The sequence below is a fragment of the Symphalangus syndactylus genome, chromosome 20 (genome assembly GCF_028878055.3).
Source record: "Symphalangus syndactylus isolate Jambi chromosome 20, NHGRI_mSymSyn1-v2.1_pri, whole genome shotgun sequence".
NCBI lineage: Eukaryota > Metazoa > Chordata > Mammalia > Primates > Hylobatidae > Symphalangus > Symphalangus syndactylus.
In genome coordinates, this window is record NC_072442.2 from 2987994 (window position 1) to 3010314 (window position 22321).

The window sequence follows — 22321 nt, forward strand, 5'->3', positions numbered from 1 at the left end:
GTTGAATGCACAGAACAGAAAGAAGTTTCATACAATGCTTCTGTGTAGTTTATATTTGAACATATTCTTTTTTCCACTATTACCCACTTAGCGCTACGAATGTCCAGTTGCATTTTCTACAGACAGAGTGTTTCAAAACTGCTCAATCAAAAGTATGGTTTAATTCTGTTAGCTGAATGCTCAGATCAGAAAGAAGTTTCACAGAATGCTTCTGTGTAGTTTATATTTGAATATATTCCTTTTTCCACTAGTACTCCCTTAGTGCTCCAAATGTCCAGTTGCATTTTCTACAGAAAGAGTGTTCAGATCTGCTCAATCAAAAGTATGGTTTAACTCTGTTAGCTGAATGCACAGATCAGAAAGAAGTTTCACAGAATGATTCTGTGTAGTTTATATTTGGAGACATTCCTTTTTCCACTATTACCCTCTTAGCGCTCCGAATCTCCACTTGCATTTTCTACAGAAAGAGTGTTTCAGAACGGCTCAATCAAAACTAAGGTTCAACTCTTTTAGTTGAACAAACAGAACAGAAAGAAGTTTCACACAATTCTTCTGTGTAGTTTTTATTTGTAGACATTCTTTTTCCCAATATAGGCCTCCTAGCGCTCAGAATGTCCAATTGCAGTTTCTACAGAAAGAGTGTTTCAGAACGGCTCAATCAAAAGTAAGGTTCAACTCTGTTATTTGAATGCACAGAAAAGAAAGAAGTTTCATACAATGCTTCTGTGTAGTTTATATTTGAACATATTCTTTTTTCCACTATTACCCACTTAGCGCTACGAATGTCCAGTTGCATTTTCTACAGACAGAGTGTTTCAAAACTGCTCAATCAAAAGTATGGTTTAACTCTGTTAGCTGTATGCTCAGATCAGAAAGAAGTTTCACAGAATGCTTCTGTGTAGTTTATATTTGAATATATTCCTTTTTCCACTACTACGCTCTTAGCGCTCCAAATGTCCAGTTGCATTTTCTAAAGAAAGAGTGTTCAGATCTGCTCAATCAAAAGTATGGTTTAACCCTGTTAGCTGAATGCACAGATCAGAAAGATGTTTCACCGAATGATTCTGTGTAGTTTATATTTGAAGACATTCCTTTTTCCACTATTACCGTCTTAGCGCTCCGAATCTCCACTTGCATTTTCTACAAAAAGATTGTTTCATAACTGCTCAATCAAAAATATGTTTTATCTCTGATAACTGAATTTACAGATCAGAAATAAGTTTCACAGAATGCATCTGTGTAGTTTTTATTTGAAGATATTCTTTTTCCCAATGTAGGCCTCTTAGCGCTTAGCATGTCCAATTGCAGTTTCTACAGAAAGAGTGTTTCACAACGGCTCAATTAAAAGTAAGGTTCAACTCTGTTAGTTGAATGCACAGAACAGAAAGAATTTTCACAGAATGCTACTGTGTAGTTTATATTTGAATATATTACTTTTTCCACTATTACCATCTTAGCGCTCCGAATGTCCACTTGCATTTTCTACAGAAAGAGTGTTCAGAACTGCGCAATCAAAAGTATGGTTTAACTCTGTTAGCTTAATGAACATATCAGAAATAAGTTTCACACAATTCTTCTGTGTAGTTTTTATTTGAAGATATTATTTTTCCCAATAGAGGCCTCTTAGCGCTCAGAATGTCCAATTGCAGTTTCTACAGAAAGAGTGTTTCAGAAAGGCTCAATCAAAAGTAAGGTTCAACCCTGTTAGTTGAATGCACAGAACAGAAAGAAGTTTCATACAATGCTTCTGTGTAGTTTATATTTGAACATATTCTTTTTTCCACTATTACCCACTTAGCGCTACGAATGTCCAGTTGCATTTTCTACAGACAGAGTGTTTCAAAACTGCTCAATCAAAAGTATGGTTTAATTCTGTTAGCTGAATGCTCAGATCAGAAAGAAGTTTCACAGAATGCTTCTGTGTAGTTTATATTTGAATATATTCCTTTTTCCACTACTACTCTCTTAGCGCTCCAAATGTCCAGTTGCATTTTCTACAGAAAGAGTGTTCAGATCTGCTCAATCAAAAGTATGGTTTAACTCTGTTAGCTGAATGCACAGATCAGAAAGAAGTTTCACACAGTGATTCTGTGTAGTTTATATTTGGAGACATTCCTTTTTCCACTATTACCCTCTTAGCGCTCCGAATGTCCACTTGCATTTTCTACAGAAAGAGTGTTTCAGAACGGCTCAATCAAAACTAAGGTTCAACTCTTTTAGTTGAACAAACAGAACAGAAAGAAGTTTCACACAATTCTTCTGTGTAGTTTTAATTTGTAGACATTCTTTTTCCCAATATAGGCCTCTTAGCGCTCAGAATGTCCAATTGCAGTTTCTACAGAAAGAGTGTTTCAGAACGGCTCAATCAAAAGTAAGGTTCAACTCTGTTAGTTGAATGCACAGAACAGAAAGAAATTTCATACAATGCTTCTGTGTAGTTTATATTTGAACATATTCTTTTTTCCACTATTACCCACTTAGCGCTACGAATGTCCAGTTGCATTTTCTACAGAAAGAGTGTTAAGATCTGCTCAATCAAAAGTATGGTTTAACTCTGTTAGCTGAATGCACAGATCAGAAAGAAGTTTCACCGAATGATTCTGTGTAGTTTATATTTGAAGACATTCCTTTTTCCACTATTACCCTCTTAGCGCTCCGAATCTCCACTTGCATTTTCTACAAAAAGAGTGTTTCATAACTGCTCAATCAAAAATATGTTTTATCTCTGTTAACTGAATTTACAGATCAGAAATAAGTTTCACAGAATGCATCTGTGTAGTTTTTATTTGAAGATATTCTTTTTCCCAATGTTGGCCTCTTAGCGCTTAGCATGTCCAATTGCAGTTTCTACAGAAAGAATGTTTCAGAACGGCTCAATCAAAAGTAAGGTTCAACTCTGTTAGTTGAATGCACAGAACAGAAAGAATTTTCACAGAATGCTACTGTGTAGTTTATATTTGAATATATTCCTTTTTCCACTATTACCCTCTTAGCGCTCCGAATGTCCACTTGCATTTTCTACAGAAAGAGTGTACAGAACTGCGCAATCAAAAGTATGGTTTAACTCTGTTAGCTTAATGAACATATCAGAAATAAGTTTCACACAATGCTTCTGTGTAGTTTTTATTTGAAGATATTATTTTTCCCAATATAGTCCTCTTAGAGCTCAGAATGTCCAATTGCAGTTTCTACAGAAAGAGTGTTTCAGAAAGGCTCAATCAAAACTAAGGTTCAACTCTGTTAGTTGAATGCACAGAACAGAAAGAAATTTCATACAATGCTTCTGTGTAGTTTACATTTGAACATATTCTTTTTTCCACTATTACCCACTTGGCGCTACGAATGTCCAGTTGCATTTTCTACAGACAGCGTGTTTCAAAACTGCTCAATCAAAAGTATGGTTTAACTCTGTTAGCTGAATGCTCAGATCAGAAAGAAGTTTCACAGAATGCTTCTGTGTAGTTTATATTTGAATATACTCCTTTTTCCACTACTACTCTCTTAGCGCTCCAAATGTCCAGTTGCATTTTCTACAGAAAGAATGTTCAGATCTGCTCAATCAAAAGTATGGTTTAACTCTGTTAGCTGAATGCACAGATCAGAAAGAAGTTTCACAGAATGATTCTGTGTAGTTTATATTTGGAGACATTCCTTTTTCCACTATTACCCTCTTAGCGCTCCGAATTTCCACTTGCATTTTCTACAGAAAGAGTGTTTCAGAACGGCTCAATCAAAACTAAAGTTCAACTCTTTTAATGAACAAACAGAACAGAAAGAAGTTTCACACAATTCTTCTGTGTAGTTTTTATTTGTAGACATTCTTTTTCCCAATATAGGCCTCTTAGCGCTCAGAATGTCCAATTGCAGTTTCTACAGAAAGAGTGTTTCAGAACGGCTCAATCAAAAGTAAGGTTCAACTCTGTTAGTTGAATGCACAGAACAGAAAGAAGTTTCATACAATGCTTCTGTGTAGTTTATATTTGAACATATTCTTTTTTCCACTATTACCCACTTAGCGCTACGAATGTCCAGTTGCTTTTTCTACAGACAGAGTGTTTCAAAACTGCTCAATCAAAAGTATGGTTTAACTCTGTTAGCTGAATGCTCAGATCAGAAAGAAGTTTCACAGAATGCTTCTGTGTAGTTTATATTTGAATATATTCCTTTTTCCACCACTTCGCTCTTAGCGCTCCAAATGTCCAGTTGCATTTTCTACACAAAGAGTGTTCAGATCTGCTCAATCAAAAGTATGGTTTAACTCTGTTAGCTGAATGCACAGATCAGAAAGAAGTTTCACCGAATGATTCTGTGTAGTTTATATTTGAAGACATTCCTTTTTCCACTATTACCCTCTTAGCGCTCCGAATCTCCACTTGCATTTTCTACAAAAAGAGTGTTTCATAACTGCTCAATGAAAAATATGTTTTATCTCTGTTAACTGAATTTACAGATCAGAAATAAGTTTCACAGGATGCATCTGTGTAGTTTTTATTTGAAGATATTCTTTTTCCCAATGTAGGCCTCTTAGCGCTTAGCATGTCCAATTGCAGTTTCTACAGAAAGAGTGTTTCAGAACGGCTCAATTAAAAGTAAGGTTCAACTCTGTTAGTTGAATGCACAGAACAGAAAGAATTTTCACAGAATGCTACTGTGTAGTTTATATTTGAATATATTCCTTTTTCCACTATTACCCTCTTAGCGCTCCGAATGTCCACTTGCATTTTCTACAGAAAGAGTGTTCAGAACTACGCAATCAAAAGTATGGTTTAACTCTGTTAGCTTAATGAACATATCAGAAATAAGTTTCACACAATGCTTCTGTGTAGTTTTTATTTGAAGATATTATTTTTCCCAATAGAGGCCTCTTAGCGCTCAGAATGTCCAATTGCAGTTTCTACAGAAAGAGTGTTTCAGAAAGGCTCAATCAAAAGTAAGGTTCAACTCTGTTAGTTGAATGCACAGAACAGAAAGAAGTTTCATACAATGCTTCTGTGTAGTTTATATTTGAACATATTCTTTTTTCCACTGTTACCCACTTAGCCCTACGAATGTCCAGTTGCATTTTCTACAGACAGAGTGTTTCAAAACTGCTCAATCAAAAGTATGGTTTAACTCTGTTAGCTGAATGCTCAGATCAGAAAGAAGTTTCACAGAATGCTTCTGTGTAGTTTATATTTGAATATATTCCTTTTTCCACTACTAATCTCTTAGCGCTCCAAATGTCCAGTTGCATTTTCTACAGAAAGAGTATTCAGATCTGCTCAATCAAAAGTATGGTTTAACCCTGTTAGCTGAATGCACAGATCAGAAAGAAGTTTCACAGAATGATTCTGTGTAGTTTATATTTGGAGACATTCCTCTTTCCACCATTACCCTCTTAGCGCTCCGAATCTCCACTTGCATTTTCTACAGAAAGAGTGTTTCAGAACGGCTCAATCAAAACTAAGGTTCAACTCTTTTAGTTGAACAAACAGAACAGAAAGAATTTTCTCACAATTCTTCTGTGTAGTTTTTATTTGTAGACATTCTTTTTCCCAATATAGGCCTCTTAGCGCTCAGAATGTCCAATTGCAGTTTCTACAGAAAGAGTGTTTCAGAACGGCTCAATCAAAAGTAAGGTTCAACTCTGTTAGTTGAATGCACAGATCAGAAAGATGTTTCACCGAATGATTCTGTGTAGTTTATATTTGAAGACATTCCTTTTTCCACTATTACCGTCTTAGCGCTCCGAATCTCCACTTGCATTTTCTACAAAAAGATTGTTTCATAACTGCTCAATCAAAAATATGTTTTATCTCTGATAACTGAATTTACAGATCAGAAATAAGTTTCACAGAATGCATCTGTGTAGTTTTTATTTGAAGATATTCTTTTTCCCAATGTAGGCCTCTTAGCGCTTAGCATGTCCAATTGCAGTTTCTACAGAAAGAGTGTTTCACAACGGCTCAATTAAAAGTAAGGTTCAACTCTGTTAGTTGAATGCACAGAACAGAAAGAATTTTCACAGAATGCTACTGTGTAGTTTGTATTTGAATATATTACTTTTTCCACTATTACCCTCTTAGCGCTCCGAATGTCCACTTGCATTTTCTACAGAAAGAGTGTTCAGAACTGCGCAATCAAAAGTATGGTTTAACTCTGTTAGCTTAATGAACATATCAGAAATAAGTTTCACACAATTCTTCTGTGTAGTTTTTATTTGAAGATATTATTTTTCCCAATAGAGGCCTCTTAGCGCTCAGAATGTCCAATTGCAGTTTCTACAGAAAGAGTGTTTCAGAAAGGCTCAATCAAAAGTAAGGTTCAACTCTGTTAGTTGAATGCACAGAACAGAGAGAAGTTTCATACAATGCTTCTGTGTAGTTTATATTTGAACATATTCTTTTTCCACTATTACCCACTTAGCGCTACGAATGTCCAGTTGCATTTTCTACAGAAAGAGTGTTAAGATCTGCTCAATCAAAAGTATGGTTTAACTCTGTTAGCTGAATGCACAGATCAGAAAGAAGTTTCACCGAATGATTCTGTGTAGTTTATATTTGAAGACATTCCTTTTTCCACTATTACCCTCTTAGCGCTCCGAATCTCCACTTGCATTTTCTACAAAAAGAGTGTTTCATAACTGCTCAATCAAAAATATGTTTTATCTCTGTTAACTGAATTTACAGATCATAAATAAGTTTCACAGAATGCATCTGTGTAGTTTTTATTTGAAGATATTCTTTTTCCCAATGTTGGCCTCTTAGCGCTTAGCATGTCCAATTGCAGTTTCTACAGAAAGAATGTTTCAGAACGGCTCAATCAAAACTAAAGTTCAACTCTTTTAATGAACAAACAGAACAGAAAGAAGTTTCACACAATTCTTCTGTGTAGTTTTTATTTGTAGACATTCTTTTTCCCAATATAGGCCTCTTAGCGCTCAGAATGTCCAATTGCAGTTTCTACAGAAAGAGTGTTTCAGAACGGCTCAATCAAAAGTAAGGTTCAACTCTGTTAGTTGAATGCACAGAACAGAAAGAAGTTTCATACAATGCTTCTGTGTAGTTTATATTTGAACATATTCTTTTTTCCACTATTACCCACTTAGCGCTACGAATGTCCAGTCTCATTTTCTACAGACAGAGTGTTTCAAAACTGCTCAATCAAAAGTATGGTTTAACTCTGTTAGCTGAATGCTCAGATCAGAAAGAAGTTTCACAGAATGCTTCTGTGTAGTTTATATTTGAATATATTCCTTTTTCCACTACTACGCTCTTAGCGCTCCAAATGTCCAGTTGCATTTTCTACAGAAAGAGTGTTCAGATGTGCTCAATCAAAAGTATGGTTTAACTCTGTTAGCTGAATGCACAGATCAGAAAGAAGTTTCACCGAATGATTCTGTGTAGTTTATATTTGAAGACATTCCTTTTTCCACTATTACCCTCTTAGCGCTCCGAATCTCCACTTGCATTTTCTACAAAAAGAGAGTTTCATAACTGCTCAATCAAAAATATGTTTTATCTCTGTTAACTGAATTTACAGATCAGAAATAAGTTTCACAGAATGCATCTGTGTAGTTTTTATTTGAAGATATTCCTTTTCCCAATGTAGGCCTCTTAGCGCTTAGCATGTCCAATTGCAGTTTCTACAGAAAGAGTGTTTCAGAACGGCTCAATCAAAAGTAAGGTTCAACTCTGTTAGTTGAATGCACAGAACAGAAAGAATTTTCACAGAATGCTACTGTGTAGTTTATATTTGAATATATTCCTTTTTCCACTATTACTCTCTTAGCGCTCCGAATGTCCACTTGCATTTTCTACAGAAAGAGTGTTCAGAACTGCGCAATCAAAAGTATGGTTTAACTCTGTTAGCTTAATGAACATATCAGAAACAGGTTTCACACAATGCTTCTGTGTAGTTTTTATTTGAAGATATTATTTTTCCCAATAGAGGCCTCTTACCGCTCAGAATGTCCAATTGCAGTTTCTACAGAAAGAGTGTTTCAGAAAGGCTCAATCAAAAGTAAGGTTCAACTCTGTTAGTTGAATGCACAGAACAGAAAGAAGTTTCATACAATGCTTCTGTGTAGTTTATATTTGAACATATTCTTTTTTCCACTATTACCCTCTTAGCGCTACGAATGTCCAGTTGCATTTTCTACAGAAAGAGTGTTAAGATCTGCTCAATCAAAAGTATGGTTTAACTCTGTTAGCTGAATGCACAGATCAGAAAGAAGTTTCACCGAATGATTCTGTGTAGTTTATATTTGAAGACATTCCTTTTTCCACTATTACCCTCTTAGCGCTCCGAATCTCCACTTGCATTTTCTACAAAAAGAGTGTTTCATAACTGCTCAATCAAAAATATGTTTTATCTCTGTTAACTGAATTTACAGATCATAAATAAGTTTCACAGAATGCATCTGTGTAGTTTTTATTTGAAGATATTCTTTTTCCCAATGTTGGCCTCTTAGCGCTTAGCATGTCCAATTGCAGTTTCTACAGAAAGAATGTTTCAGAACGGCTCAATCAAAACTAAAGTTCAACTCTTTTAATGAACAAACAGAACAGAAAGAAGTTTCACACAATTCTTCTGTGTAGTTTTTATTTGTAGACATTCTTTTTCCCAATAGAGGCCTCTTACCGCTGAGAATGTCCAATTGCAGTTTCTACAGAAAGAGTGTTTCAGAAAGGCTCAATCAAAAGTAAGGTTCAACTCTGTTAGTTGAATGCACAGAACAGAAAGAAGTTTCATACAATGCTTCTGTGTAGTTTATATTTGAACATATTCTTTTTTCCACTATTACCCTCTTAGCGCTACGAATGTCCAGTAGCATTTTCTACAGACAGAGGGTTTCAAAACTGCTCAATCAAAAGTATGGTTTAACTCTGTTAGCTGAATGCTCAGATCAGAAAGAAGTTTCACAGAATGCTTCTGTGTAGTTTATATTTGAATATATTCCTTTTTCCACTAGTACTCTCTTAGTGCTCCAAATGTCCAGTTGCATTTTCTACAGAAAGAGTGTTCAGATCTGCTCAATCAAAAGTATGGTTTAACTCTGTTAGCTGAATGCACAGATCAGAAAGAAGTTTCACAGAATGATTCTGTGTAGTTTATATTTGGAGACATTCCTTTTTCCACTATTACCCTCTTAGCGCTCCGAATCTCCACTTGCATTTTCTACAGAAAGAGTGTTTCAGAACGGCTCAATCAAAACTAAGGTTCAACTCTTTTAGTTGAACAAACAGAACAGAAAGAAGTTTCACACAATTCTTCTCTGTAGTTTTTATTTTTAGACATTCTTTTTCCCAATATAGGCCTCCTAGCGCTCAGAATGTCCAATTGCAGTTTCTACAGAAAGAGTGTTTCAGAACGGCTCAATCAAAAGTAAGGTTCAACTCTGTTATTTGAATGCACAGAAAAGAAAGAAGTTTCATACAATGCTTCTGTGTAGTTTATATTTGAACATATACTTTTTTCCACTATTACCCACTTAGCGCTACGAATGTCCAGTTGCATTTTCTACAGACAGAGTGTTTCAAAACTGCTCAATCAAAAGTATGGTTTAACTCTGTTAGCTGTATGCTCAGATCAGAAAGAAGTTTCACAGAATGCTTCTGTGTAGTTTATATTTGAATATATTCCTTTTTCCACTACTACGCTCTTAGCGCTCCAAATGTCCAGTTGCATTTTCTAAAGAAAGAGTGTTCAGATCTGCTCAATCAAAAGTATGGTTTAACCCTGTTAGCTGAATGCACAGATCAGAAAGATGTTTCACCGAATGATTCTGTGTAGTTTATATTTGAAGACATTCCTTTTTCCACTATTACCGTCTTAGCGCTCCGAATCTCCACTTGCATTTTCTACAAAAAGATTGTTTCATAACTGCTCAATCAAAAATATATTTTATCTCTGATAACTGAATTTACAGATCAGAAATAAGTTTCACAGAATGCATCTGTGTAGTTTTTATTTGAAGATATTCTTTTTCCCAATGTAGGCCTCTTAGCGCTTAGCATGTCCAATTGCAGTTTCTACAGAAAGAGTGTTTCACAACGGCTCAATTAAAAGTAAGGTTCAACTCTGTTAGTTGAATGCACAGAACAGAAAGAATTTTCACAGAATGCTACTGTGTAGTTTATATTTGAATATATTCCTTTTTCCACTATTACCCTCTTAGCGCTCCGAATGTCCACTTGCATTTTCTACAGAAAGAGTGTTCAGAACTGCGCAATCAAAAGTATGGTTTAACTCTGTTAGCTTAATGAACATATCAGAAATAAGTTTCACACAATTCTTCTGTGTAGTTTTTATTTGAAGATATTATTTTTCCCAATAGATGCCTCTTAGCGCTCAGAATGTCCAATTGCAGTTTCTACAGAGAGTGTTTCAGAAAGGCTCAATCAAAAGTAAGGTTCAACCCTGTTAGTTGAATGCACAGAACAGAAAGAAGTTTCATACAATGCTTCTGTGTAGTTTATATTTGAACATATTCTTTTTTCCACTATTACCCACTTAGCGCTACGAATGTCCAGTTGCATTTTCTACAGACAGAGTGTTTCAAAACTGCTCAATCAAAAGTATGGTTTAATTCTGTTAGCTGAATGCTCAGATCAGAAAGAAGTTTCACAGAATGCTTCTGTGTAGTTTATATTTGAATATATTCCTTTTTCCACTACTATTCTCTTAGCGCTCCAAATGTCCAGTTGCATTTTCTACAGAAAGAGTGTTCAGATCTGCTCAATCATAAGTATGGTTTAACTCTGTTAGCTGAATGCACAGATCAGAAAGAAGTTTCACAGAGTGATTCTGTGTAGTTTATATTTGGAGACATTCCTTTTTCCACTATTACCCTCTTAGCGCTCCGAATCTCCACTTGCATTTTCTACAGAAAGAGTGTTTCAGAACGGCTCAATCAAAACTAAGGTTCAACTCTTTTAGTTGAACAAACAGAACAGAAAGAAGTTTCACACAATTCTTCTGTGTAGTTTTTATTTGTAGACATTCTTTTTCCCAATATAGGCCTCCTAGCGCTCAGAATGTCCAATTGCAGTTTCTACAGAAAGAGTGTTTCAGAACGGCTCAATCAAAAGTAAGGTTCAACTCTGTTATTTGAATGCACAGAAAAGAAAGAAGTTTCATACAATGCTTCTGTGTAGTTTATATTTGAACATATTCTTTTTTCCACTATTACCCACTTAGCGCTACGAATGTCCAGTTGCATTTTCTACAGACAGAGTGTTTCAAAACTGCTCAATCAAAAGTATGGTTTAACTCTGTTAGCTGTATGCTCAGATCAGAAAGAAGTTTCACAGAATGCTTCTGTGTAGTTTATATTTGAATATATTCCTTTTTCCACTACTACGCTCTTAGCGCTCCAAATGTCCAGTTGCATTTTCTAAAGAAAGAGTGTTCAGATCTGCTCAATCAAAAGTATGGTTTAACCCTGTTAGCTGAATGCACAGATCAGAAAGATGTTTCACCGAATGATTCTGTGTAGTTTATATTTGAAGACATTCCTTTTTCCACTATTACCGTCTTAGCGCTCCGAATCTCCACTTGCATTTTCTACAAAAAGATTGTTTCATAACTGCTCAATCAAAAATATGTTTTATCTCTGATAACTGAATTTACAGATCAGAAATAAGTTTCACAGAATGCATCTGTGTAGTTTTTATTTGAAGATATTCTTTTTCCCAATGTAGGCCTCTTTGCGCTTAGCATGTCCAATTGCAATTTCTACAGAAAGAGTGTTTCACAACGGCTCAATTAAAAGTAAGGTTCAACTCTGTTAGTTGAATGCACAGAACAGAAAGAATTTTCACAGAATGCTACTGTGTAGTTTATATTTGAATATATTACTTTTTCCACTATTACCCTCTTAGTGCTCCGAATGTCCACTTGCATTTTCTACAGAAAGAGTGTTCAGAACTGCGCAATCAAAAGTATGGTTTAACTCTGTTAGCTTAATGAACATATCAGAAATAAGTTTCACACAATTCTTCTGTGTAGTTTTTATTTGAAGATATTATTTTTCCCAATAGAGGCCTCTTAGCGCTCAGAATGTCCAATTGCAGTTTCTACAGAAAGAGTGTTTCAGAAAGGCTCAATCAAAAGTAAGGTTCAACCCTGTTAGTTGAATGCACAGAACAGAAAGAAGTTTCATACAATGCTTCTGTGTAGTTTATATTTGAACATATTCTTTTTTCCACTATTACCCACTTAGCGCTACGAATGTCCAGTTGCATTTTCTACAGACAGAGTGTTTCAAAACTGCTCAATCAAAAGTATGGTTTAATTCTGTTAGCTGAATGCTCAGATCAGAAAGAAGTTTCACAGAATGCTTCTGTGTAGTTTATATTTGAATATATTCCTTTTTCCACTACTACTCTCTTAGCGCTCCAAATGTCCAGTTGCATTTTCTACAGAAAGAGTGTTCAGATCTGCTCAATCAAAAGTATGGTTTAACTCTGTTAGCTGAATGCACAGATCAGAAAGAAGTTTCACAGAGTGATTCTGTGTAGTTTATATTTGGAGACATTCCTTTTTCCACTATTACCCTCTTAGCGCTCCGAATCTCCACTTGCATTTTCTACAGAAAGAGTGTTTCAGAACGGCTCAATCAAAACTAAGGTTCAACTCTTTTAGTTGAACAAACAGAACAGAAAGAAGTTTCACACAATTCTTCTGTGTAGTTTTTATTTGTAGACATTCTTTTTCCCAATATAGGCCTCTTAGCGCTCAGAATGTCCAATTGCAGTTTCTACAGAAAGAGTGTTTCAGAACGGCTCAATCAAAAGTAAGGTTCAACTCTGTTAGTTGAATGCACAGAACAGAAAGAAATTTCATACAATGCTTCTGTGTAGTTTATATTTGAACATATTCTTTTTTCCACTATTACCCACTTAGCGCTACGAATGTCCAGTTGCATTTTCTACAGAAAGAGTGTTAAGATCTGCTCAATCAAAAGTATGGTTTAACTCTGTTAGCTGAATGCACAGATCAGAAAGAAGTTTCACCGAATGATTCTGTGTAGTTTATATTTGAAGACATTCCTTTTTCCACTATTACCCTCTTAGCGCTCCGAATCTCCACTTGCATTTTCTACAAAAAGAGTGTTTCATAACTGCTCAATCAAAAATATGTTTTATCTCTGTTAACTGAATTTACAGATCATAAATAAGTTTCACAGAATGCATCTGTGTAGTTTTTATTTGAAGATATTCTTTTTCCCAATGTTGGCCTCTTAGCGTTTAGCATGTCCAATTGCAGTTTCTACAGAAAGAATGTTTCAGAACGGCTCAATCAAAACTAAAGTTCAACTCTTTTAAAGAACAAACAGAACAGAAAGAAGTTTCACACAATTCTTCTGTGTAGTTTTTATTTGTAGACATTCTTTTTCCCAATATAGGCCTCTTAGCGCTCAGAATGTCCAATTGCAGTTTCTACAGAAAGAGTGTTTCAGAACGGCTCAATCAAAAGTAAGGTTCAACTCTGTTAGTTGAATGCACAGAACAGAAAGAAGTTTCATACAATGCTTCTGTGTAGTTTATATTTGAACATATTCTTTTTTCCACTATTACCCACTTAGCGCTACGAATGTCCAGTTGCATTTTCTACAGACAGAGTGTTTCAAAACTGCTCAATCAAAAGTATGGTTTAACTCTGTTAGCTGAATGCTCAGATCAGAAAGAAGTTTCACAGAATGCTTCTGTGTAGTTTATATTTGAATATATTCCTTTTTCCACCACTTCGCTCTTAGCGCTCCAAATGTCCAGTTGCATTTTCTACACAAAGAGTGTTCAGATCTGCTCAATCAAAAGTATGGTTTAACTCTGTTAGCTGAATGCACAGATCAGAAAGAAGTTTCACCGAATGATTCTGTGTAGTTTATATTTGAAGACATTCCTTTTTCCACTATTACCCTCTTAGCGCTCCGAATCTCCACTTGCATTTTCTACAAAAAGAGTGTTTCATAACTGCTCAATCAAAAATATGTTTTATCTCTGTTAACTGAATTTACAGATCAGAAATAAGTTTCACAGGATGCATCTGTGTAGTTTTTATTTGAAGATATTCTTTTTCCCAATGTAGGCCTCTTAGCGCTTAGCATGTCCAATTGCAGTTTCTACAGAAAGAGTGTTTCAGAACGGCTCAATTAAAAGTAAGGTTCAACTCTGTTAGTTGAATGCACAGAACAGAAAGAATTTTCACAGAATGCTACTGTGTAGTTTATATTTGAATATATTCCTTTTTCCACTATTACCCTCTTAGCGCTCCGAATGTCCACTTGCATTTTCTACAGAAAGAGTGTTCAGAACTACGCAAACAAAAGTATGGTTTAACTCTGTTAGCTTAATGAACATATCAGAAATAAGTTTCACACAATGCTTCTGTGTAGTTTTTATTTGAAGATATTATTTTTCCCAATAGAGGCCTCTTAGCGCTCAGAATGTCCAATTGCAGTTTCTACAGAAAGAGTGTTTCAGAAAGGCTCAATCAAAAGTAAGGTTCAACTCTGTTAGTTGAATGCACAGAACAGAAAGAAGTTTCATACAATGCTTCTGTGTAGTTTATATTTGAACATATTCTTTTTTCCACTGTTACCCACGTAGCCCTACGAATGTCCAGTTGCATTTTCTACAGACAGAGTGTTTCAAAACTGCTCAATCAAAAGTATGGTTTAACTCTGTTAGCTGAATGCTCAGATCAGAAAGAAGTTTCACAGAATGCTTCTGTGTAGTTTATATTAGAATATATTCCTTTTTCCACTACTAATCTCTTAGCGCTCCAAATGTCCAGTTGCATTTTCTACAGAAAGAGTATTCAGATCTGCTCAATCAAAAGTATGGTTTAACCCTGTTAGCTGAATGCACAGATCAGAAAGAAGTTTCACAGAATGATTCTGTGTAGTTTATATTTGGAGACATTCCTTTTTCCACCATTACCCTCTTAGCGCTCCGAATCTCCACTTGCATTTTCTACAGAAAGAGTGTTTCAGAACGGCTCAATCAAAACTAAGGTTCAACTCTTTTAGTTGAACAAACAGAACAGAAAGAAGTTTCTCACAATTCTTCTGTGTAGTTTTTATTTGTAGACATTCTTTTTCCCAATATAGGCCTCTTAGCGCTCAGAATGTCCAATTGCAGTTTCTACAGAAAGAGTGTTTCAGAACGGCTCAATCAAAAGTAAGGTTCAACTCTGTTAGTTGAATGCACAGAACAGAAAGAAGTTTCATACAATGCTTCTGTGTAGTTTATATTTGAATATATTCTTTTTTCCACTATTACCCACTTAGCGCTATGAATGTCCAGTTGCATTTTCTACAGACAGAGTGTTTCAAAACTGCTCAATCAAAAGTATGGTTTAATTCTGTTAGCTGAATGCTCAGATCAGCAAGAAGTTTCACAGAATGCTTCTGTGTGGTTTATATTTGAATATATTCCTTTTTCCACTACTACGCTCTTAGCGCTCCAAATGTCCAGTTGCATTTTCTACAGAAAGAGTGTTCAGATCTGCTCAATCAAAAGTATGGTTTAACGCTGTTAGCTGAATGCACAGATCAGAAAGAAGTTTCACAGAATGATTCTGTGTAGTTTATATTTGGAGACATTCCTTTTTCCACTATTACCCTCTTAGCGCTCCGAATCTCCACTTGCATTTTCTACAGAAAGAGTGTTTCAGAACGGCTCAATCAAAACTAAAGTTCAAATCTTTTAGTTGAACAAACATAACAGAAAGAAGTTTCACACAATTCTTCTGTGTAGTTTTTATTTGTAGACATTCTTTTTCCCAATATAGGCCTCTTAGCGCTCAGAATGTCCAATTGCAGTTTCTGCAGAAAGAGTGTTTCAGAACGGCTCAATCAAAAGTAAGGTTCAACTCTGTTAGTTGAATGCACAGAACAGAAAGAAGTTTCATACAATGCTTCTGTGTAGTTTATATTTGAACATATTCTTTTTTCCACTATTACCCACTTAGCGCTACAAATGTCCAGTTGCATTTTCTACAGACAGAGTGTTTCAAAACTGCTCAATCAAAAGTATGGTTTAACTCTGTTAGCTGAATGCTCAGATCAGAAAGAAGTTTCACAGAATGCTTCTGTGTAGTTTATATTTGAATATATTCCTTTTTCCACTACTACGCTCTTAGCGCTCCAAATGTCCAGTTGCAATTTCTACACAAAGAGTGTTCAGATCTGCTCAATCAAAGTATGGTTTAACTCTGTTAGCTGAATGCACAGATCAGAAAGAAGTTTCCCCGAATGATTCTGTGTAGATTATATTTGAAGACATTCCTTTTTCCACTATTACCCCCTTAGCGCTCCGAATATCCACTTGCATTTTCTACAAAAAGAGTGTTACATAACTGCTCAATCAAAAATATGTTTTATCTCTGATAACTGAATTTACAGACCAGAAATAAGTTTCACAGAATGCATCTGTGTAGTTTTTATTTGAAGATATTCTTTTTCCCAATGTAGGCCTCTTAGCGCTTAGCATGTCCAATTGCAGTTTCTACAGAAAGAGTGTTTCACAACGGCTCAATTAAAAGTAAGGTTCAACTCTGTTAGTTGAATGCACAGAACAGAAAGAATTTTCACAGAATGCTACTGTGTAGTTTATATTTGAATATATTCCTTTTTCCACTATTACCCTCTTAGCGCTCCGAATGTCCACTTGCATTTTCTACAGAAAGAGTGTTCAGAACTGCGCAATCAAAAGTATGGTTTAACTCTGTTAGCTTAATGAACATATCAGAAACAAGTTTCACACAATTCTTCTGTGTAGTTTTTATTTGAAGATATTATTTTTCCCAATAGAGGCCTCTTAGCGCTCAGAATGTCCAATTGCAGTTTCTACAGAAAGAGTGTTTCAGAAAGGCTCAATCAAAAGTAAGGTTCAACCCTGTTAGTTGAATGCACAGAACAGAAAGAAGTTTCATACAATGCTTCTGTGTAGTTTATATTTGAACATATTCTTTTTTCCACTATTACCCACTTAGCGCTACGAATGTCCAGTTGCATTTTCTACAGACAGAGTGTTTCAAAACTGCTCAATCAAAAGTATGGTTTAATTCTGTTAGCTGAATGCTCAGATCAGAAAGAAGTTTCACAGAATGCTTCTGTGTAGTTTATATTTGAATATATTCCTTTTTCCACTACTACTCTCTTAGCGCTCCAAATGTCCAGTTGCATTTTCTACAGAAAGAGTGTTCAGATCTGCTCAATCAAAAGTATGGTTTAACTCTGTTAGCTGAATGCACAGATCAGAAAGAAGTTTCACAGAGTGATTCTGTGTAGTTTATATTTGGAGACATTCCTTTTTCCACTATTACCCTCTTAGCGCTCCGAATCTCCACTTGCATTTTCTACAGAAAGAGTGTTTCAGAACGGCTCAATCAAAACTAAGGTTCAACTCTTTTAGTTGAACAAACAGAACAGAAAGAAGTTTCACACAATTCTTCTGTGTAGTTTTTATTTGTAGACATTCTTTTTCCCAATATAGGCCTCTTAGCGCTCAGAATGTCCAATTGCAGTTTCTACAGAAAGAGTGTTTCAGAACGGCTCAATCAAAAGTAAGGTTCAACTCTGTTAGTTGAATGCACAGAACAGAAAGAAATTTCATACAATGCTTCTGTGTAGTTTATATTTGAACATATTCTTTTTTCCACTATTACCCACTTAGCGCTACGAATGTCCAGTTGCATTTTCTACAGACAGAGTGTTTCAAAACTGCTCAATCAAAAGTATGGTTTAACTCTGTTAGCTGAATGCTCAGATCAGAAAGAAGTTTCACAGAATGCTTCTGTGTAGTTTATATTTGAATATATTCCTTTTTCCAGTACTACGCTCTTAGCGCTCCAAATGTCCAGTTGCATTTTCTACAGAAAGAGTGTTAAGATCTGCTCAATCAAAAGTAGGGTTTAACTCTGTTAGCTGAATGCACAGATCAGAAAGAAGTTTCACCGAATGATTCTGTGTAGTTTATATTTGAAGACATTCCTTTTTCCACTATTACCCTCTTAGCGCTCCGAATCTCCACTTGCATTTTCTACAAAAAGAGTGTTTCATAACTGCTCAATCAAAAATATGTTTTATCTCTGTTAACTGAATTTACAGATCAGAAATAAGTTTCACAGAATGCATCTGTGTAGTTTTTATTTGAAGATATTTTTTTCCCAATGTAGGCCTCTTAGCGCTTAGCATGTCCAATTGTAGTTTCTACAGAAAGAATGTTTCAGAACGGCTCAATCAAAAGTAAGGTTCAACTCTGTTAGTTGAATGCACAGAACAGAAAGAATTTTCACAGAATGCTACTGTGTAGTTTATATATGAATATATTCCTTTTTCCACTATTACCCTCTTAGCGCTCCGAATGTCCACTTGCATTTTCTACAGAAAGAGTGTTCAGAACTGCGCAATCAAAAGTATGGTTTAACTCTGTTAGCTTAATGAACATATCAGAAATAAGTTTCACACAATGCTTCTGTGTAGTTTTTATTTGAAGATATTATTTTTCCCAATATAGTCCTCTTAGAGCTCAGAATGTCCAATTGCAGTTTCTACAGAAAGAGTGTTTCAGAAAGGCTCAATCAAAACTAAGGTTCAACTCTGTTAGTTGAATGCACAGAACAGAAAGAAATTTCATACAATGCTTCTGTGTAGTTTACATTTGAACATATTCTTTTTTCCACTATTACCCACTTGGCGCTACGAATGTCCATTTGCATTTTCTACAGACAGCGTGTTTCAAAACTGCTCAATCAAAAGTATGGTTTAACTCTGTTAGCTGAATGCTCAGATCAGAAAGAAGTTTCACAGAATGCTTCTGTGTAGTTTATATTTGAATATACTCCTTTTTCCACTACTACTCTCTTAGCGCTCCAAATGTCCAGTTGCATTTTCTACAGAAAGAGTGTTCAGATCTGCTCAATCAAAAGTATGGTTTAACTCTGTTAGCTGAATGCACAGATCAGAAAGAAGTTTCACAGAATGATTCTGTGTAGTTTATATTTGGAGACATTCCTTTTTCCACTATTACCCTCTTAGCGCTCCGAATCTCCACTTGCATTTTCTACAGAAAGAGTGTTTCAGAACGGCTCAATCAAAACTAAAGTTCAACTCTTTTAATGAACAAACAGAACAGAAAGAAGTTTCACACAATTCTTCTGTGTAGTTTTTATTTGTAGACATTCTTTTTCCCAATATAGGCCTCTTAGCGCTCAGAATGTCCAATTGCAGTTTCTACAGAAAGAGTGTTTCAGAACGGCTCAATCAAAAGTAAGGTTCAACTCTGTTAGTTGAATGCACAGAACAGAAAGATGTTTCATACAATGCTTCTGTGTAGTTTATATTTGAACATATTCTTTATTCCACTATTACCCACTTAGCGCTACGAATGTCCAGTTGCTTTTTCTACAGACAGAGTGTTTCAAAACTGCTCAATCAAAAGTATGGTTTAACTCTGTTAGCTGAATGCTCAGATCAGAAAGAAGTTTCACAGAATGCTTCTGTGTAGTTTATATTTGAATATATTCCTTTTTCCACTACTACGCTCTTAGCGCTCCAAATGTCCTTTTGCATTTTCTACACAAAGAGTGTTCAGATCTGCTCAATCAAAAGTATGGTTTAACTCTGTTAGCTGAATGCACAGATCAGAAAGAAGTTTCACCGAATGATTCTGTGTAGTTTATATTTCAAGACATTCCTTTTTCAACTATTACCCCCTTAGCGCTCCGAATCTCCACTTGCATTTTCTACAAAAAGAGTGTTTCATAACTGCTCAATCAAAAATATGTTTTATCTCTGTTAACTGAATTTACAGATCAGAAATAAGTTTCACAGAATGCATCTGTGTAGTTTTTATTTGAAGATATTCTTTTTCCCAATGTAGGCCTCTTAGCGCTTAGCATGTCCAATTGCAGTTTCTACAGAAAGAGTGTTTCACAACGGCTCAATTAAAAGTAAGGTTCAACCCTGTTAGTTGAATGCACAGAACAGAAAGTATTTTCACAGAATGCTACTGTGTAGTTTATATTTGAATATATTCCTTTTTCCACTATTACCCTCTTAGCGCTCCGAATGTCCACTTGCATTTTCTACAGAAAGAGTGTTCAGAACTGCGCAATCAAAAGTATGGTTTAACTCTGTTAGCTTAATGAACATATCAGAAATAAGTTTCACACAATGCTTCTGTGTAGTTTTTATTTGAAGATATTATTTTTCCCAATAGAGGCCTCTTAGCGCTCAGAATGTCCAATTGCAGTTTCTACAGAAAGAGTGTTTCAGAAAGGCTCAATCAAATGTAAGGTTCAACTCTGTTTGTTGAATGCACAGAACAGAAAGAATTTTCATACAATGCTTCTGTGTAGTTTATATTTGAACATATTCTTTTTTCCACTATTACCCACTTAGCGCTACGAATGTCCAGTTGCATTTTCTACAGACAGAGTGTTTCAAAACTGCTCAATCAAAAGTATGGTTTAACTCTGTTAGCTGAATGCTCAGATCAGAAAGAAGTTTCACAGAATGCTTCTGTGTAGTTTATATTTGAATATATTCCTTTTTCCACTACTACTCTCTTAGCGCTCCAAATGTCCAGTTGCATTTTCTACAGAAAGAGTGTTCAGATCTGCTCAATCAAAAGTATGGTTTAACTCTGTTAGCTGAATGCACAGATCAGAAAGAAGTTTCACAGAATGATTCTGTGTAGTTTATATTTGGAGACATTCCTTTTTCCACTATTACCCTCTTAGCGCTCCGAATCTCCACTTGCATTTTCTACAGAAAGAGTGTTTCAGAACGGATCAATCAAAACTAAGGTTCAACTCTTTTAGTTGAACCAACAGAACAGAAAGAAGTTTCACACAATTCTTCTGTGTAGTTTTTATTTGTAGACATTCTTTTTCCCAATATAGGTCTCTTAGCGCTCAGAATGTCCAATTGCAGTTTCTACAGAAAGAGTGTTTCAGAACGGCTCAATCAAAAGTAAGGTTCAACTCTGTTAGTTGAATGCACAGAACAGAGAGAAGTTTCATACAATGCTTCTGTGTAGTTTATATTTGAACATATTCTTTTTTCCACTATTACCCACTTAGCGCTATGAATGTCCAGTTGCATTTTCTACAGACAGAGTGTTTCAAAACTGCTCAATCAAAAGTATGGTTTAACCCTGTTAGCTGAATGCTCAGATCAGCAAGAAGTTTCACAGAATGCTTCTGTGTAGTTTATATTTGAATATATTCCTTTTTCCACTACTACGCTCTTAGCGCTCCAAATGTCCAGTTGCATTTTCTACAGAAAGAGTGTTCAGATCTGCTCAATCAAAAGTATGGTTTAACTCTGTTAGCTGAATGCACAGATCAGAAAGAAGTTTCACAGAATGATTCTGTGTAGTTTATATTTGGAGACATTCCTTTTTCCACTAGTACCCTCTTAGCGCTCCGAATCTCCACTTGCATTTTCTACAGAAAGAGTGTTTCAGAACGGCTCAATCAAAACTAAAGTTCAACTCTTTTAGTTGAACAAACAGAACAGAAAGAAGTTTCACACAATTCTTCTGTGTAGTTTTTATTTGTAGACATTCTTTTTCCCAATATAGGCCTCTTAGCGCTCAGAATGTCCAATTGCAGTTTCTACAGAAAGAGTGTTTCAGAACGGCTCAATCAAAAGTAAGGTTCAACTCTGTTAGTTGAATGCACAGAACAGAAAGAAGTTTCATACAATTCTTCTGTGTAGTTTATATTTGAACATATTCTTTTTTCCACTATTACCCACTTAGCGCTACGAATGTCCAGTTGCATTTTCTACAGACAGAGTGTTTCAAAACTGCTCAATCAAAAGTATGGTTTAACTCTGTTAGCTGAATGCTCAGATCAGAAAGAAGTTTCACAGAATGCTTCTGTGTAGTTTATATTTGAATATATTCCTTTTTCCACTACTACGCTCTTAGCGCTCCAAATGTCCAGTTGCATTTTCTACACAAAGAGTGTTCAGATCTGCTCAATCAAAAGTATGGTTTAACTCTGTTAGCTGAATGCACAGATCAGAAAGATGTTTCACCGAATGATTCTGTGTAGTTTATATTTGAAGACATTCCTTTTTCCACTATTACCCCCTTAGCGCTCCGAATCTCCACTTGCATTTTCTACAAAAAGAGTGTTTCATAACTGCTCAATCAAAAATATGTTTTATCTCAGTTAACTGAATTTACAGATCAGAAATATGTTTCACAGAATGCATCTGTGTAGTTTTTATTTGAAGATATTCTTTTTCCCAATGTAGGCCTCTTAGCGCTTAGCATGTCCAATTGCAGTTTCTACAGAAAGAGTGTTTCACAAC